Source organism: Gossypium hirsutum, chromosome A10, assembly GCF_007990345.1.
Source record: "Gossypium hirsutum isolate 1008001.06 chromosome A10, Gossypium_hirsutum_v2.1, whole genome shotgun sequence".
NCBI lineage: Eukaryota > Viridiplantae > Streptophyta > Magnoliopsida > Malvales > Malvaceae > Gossypium > Gossypium hirsutum.
The window spans coordinates 24,750,854-24,753,513 of NC_053433.1; the positions used below are offsets into that span (position 1 = coordinate 24,750,854).

The following is a 2,660-nucleotide window of genomic DNA, read 5'->3' on the forward strand; positions in this document are numbered from 1 at the left end:
TCGTAAAGCTTAATTACCTATGATGATAATCAGTGTTCTATTTCACACCCTACCACGATCATATTCCCTTAATCATTTCGCACACATAGTGCCCCACAACCAATCTCGCACACATAGTGCTCGGTTAATAAATTCGTACACATAGTGCATATATTCATTCGCACACATAGTACTAGCTTTTCCATACGCACACATAGTGCTGCCCTATTCGCACACATAGTGCCCTTTTCATTCATGCATATATGTACACATAGTACAACAAAAATAAAAAATAAAAAAAATAGCACATCAATTCAATGCCATCGGCTCAATAATACATTATCTATTCGACATTTCTCTACATATAGAATTTACATTTTATGAGCTATGTGTACTCTAGGAATACATGGTAATCTAAGTCTTAATTGCTTAGAACTTACCTTATTGTCGAACAAACAGCTTCGATCGACTACTCAACAACTTTCGCTTTCCCCTTATCGGAACTTGGCTCTCTTTGATCTTGAGCTTAATTAAACAAATAAACTAATTCAATCATCTTATCAATTCATCATAATCCAAATTCTATTAATTTCAAACACATATATCATACGACACTTTCATCATTGATGAATTAAACACATAACATGACTGACTGCACATAGTTCTTAAGTTCGACCAGCTTGTCATAACATTTTCATATTAACATCATACCAAACCTAAATTGGACATTCATTTAATTATAGTCAAGCAAATTAAATTTCTCTTCCCAGTATCACATACACAACAACTCAATTCCTTTCATGTCAAATGCATTTAACTAAACCATGTCTTAATATCAAGTGCATTTGGCAATAACACAAACCAACTTACCTCAATATTCTATCTCCCATACCTTAATTGAATACTCCCTAGAGTATTTCAATCCGCCCAATTCAATCCAAGAGCTTAAAATTTACCTAATTGAGTTTGTCTATGTCTATCTTATTATTCAACTAAAACAATAATTAAATTCATCTCAAATCCTCCATGACCGAATGTATATATATATAACTCAATAAACAACAAATTATTAACCTCCCAATTCAAGTCCACATTGGCATCCATAAAAAAAACACTTGCTAACAATTAAATTATTAATTTCCAAAATTAAGCATAATTTCACCTTACTCCATAATAGCCGATTGAGATTTTTGTCCATATTAACCATTCATAGAAATTTTTACTTAGTTCATACTCACCTATAACCATTTCTAATCACATAACTTCAAAACATCAACAATTTAACATATAGGAAACATAACCGAATGCTTCATGCATTACAAATTCAAAAATTAACACATGGGTCATGCTAAGAGCTTCAAAACCAACTCAATTCCACAAAAATCCAAAAGAATCACATGAAATCATACCTTAATCTATACATTCACCATAGCCGAATGCCTTAGCTTCATTTTCTTTTCTTTTCTTTATGGTTTCGGCAAAATGGAAGAAATGATGGGTGGTACTTTGTTTTTATCACCATTTTTTATTATAAATTCATTATTTCACAATATAAAACCATTATAATATAATGCTTATTTCTTTATTTAACATATAATTTCCACCAACTAAAATAAAGATATGAAAACACATGATTGCATGCATGTGTTGACCGGTCATTTACATTCAAAATGGTCCATTTGACATACAAGTCGCCCATAATACTAAACCATATAATATTTGGCCATTGCACATTTGCCTATCACATTTTCAAGGTTTCTCAAACAAGTCCTTTTTAACTAATTCCACATCCAAATGACAGAAATCAAAATACGATATTTTCACACATGAAATTTCACATATAATAAACATAGAATATAACATTCAATTATTTTCGTGACTCGGTTTTGTGGTCCCGAAACCACTTTTCGAGTAGGGTTAAAATAGGGCTGTCACAAACTCTATTTGTTGAAGCATCTACCGCCATTCTAGTTTGAGCATTGAGACCATTATACAAAGTCTCTAATTGAAGTGAAGAATGCCATGATGGTGGCACTTTTGAAATAACTCCTTGAACCACTCCCATGCCTCATATAAAGATTCTTCATCAAGTTGCTGAAATGTGGTAACTTTATTTCAGAGTCTAACACTCTTACTAGGCAGAATGTACTTCAGTAAGAAATGTTCAACCAACCCTTGCCATATAGTTACAAAATCGGACTGTAGGGAGTTCAACCATGCTCATGCTCTATCTCTTAAAGAGTATATGAACAATTTCAATCTCACACATATTCTGTAACTTTGGCCAATTTGAACAAGTTGCTTACTTCCATGAATAAATGAAGATGAAGGTGCAGATCTTTAGTGGGCATTCCATTAAATTGACCCACCATTTGTAGCATTTGGAACATGATCGACTTTAGTTCAAATTGCGGCGCCTCAAAATTGAGTCTCACAATACAAGTTCGTTGAAGAGAGGACAACATATTATCGAATGGCAGGGTCTCTTTCATCAGCAACAATGACTATATTTTAAGCATTATTACCAATTACTCCTCTTAGAACTTGTTGTGGAGGATTAGTTATCACCTGAATAATCACAAAAATTACTAAAGTAAGAAAAAAAAGGAAATGTAAAACAAATTGCAAGATAATTAATTTCACAAATAATGACTAAATTAATCATCGGCAATGACGCCAAA

The 2,660-nt window shown here is 32.5% G+C and overlaps 1 non-coding gene across 1 annotated transcript; it reads left to right on the forward strand.

Annotated features, from left to right (window-relative positions):
* The first annotated feature begins 1,996 nt into the window (after positions 1–1,996).
* LOC121209191 (small nucleolar RNA R71) lies at positions 1,997–2,103 on the forward strand. The gene has a single exon (XR_005904308.1). It is a non-coding gene; the product is annotated as a small nucleolar RNA R71 (small nucleolar RNA).
* Positions 2,104–2,660: the final 557 nt, after the last annotated feature.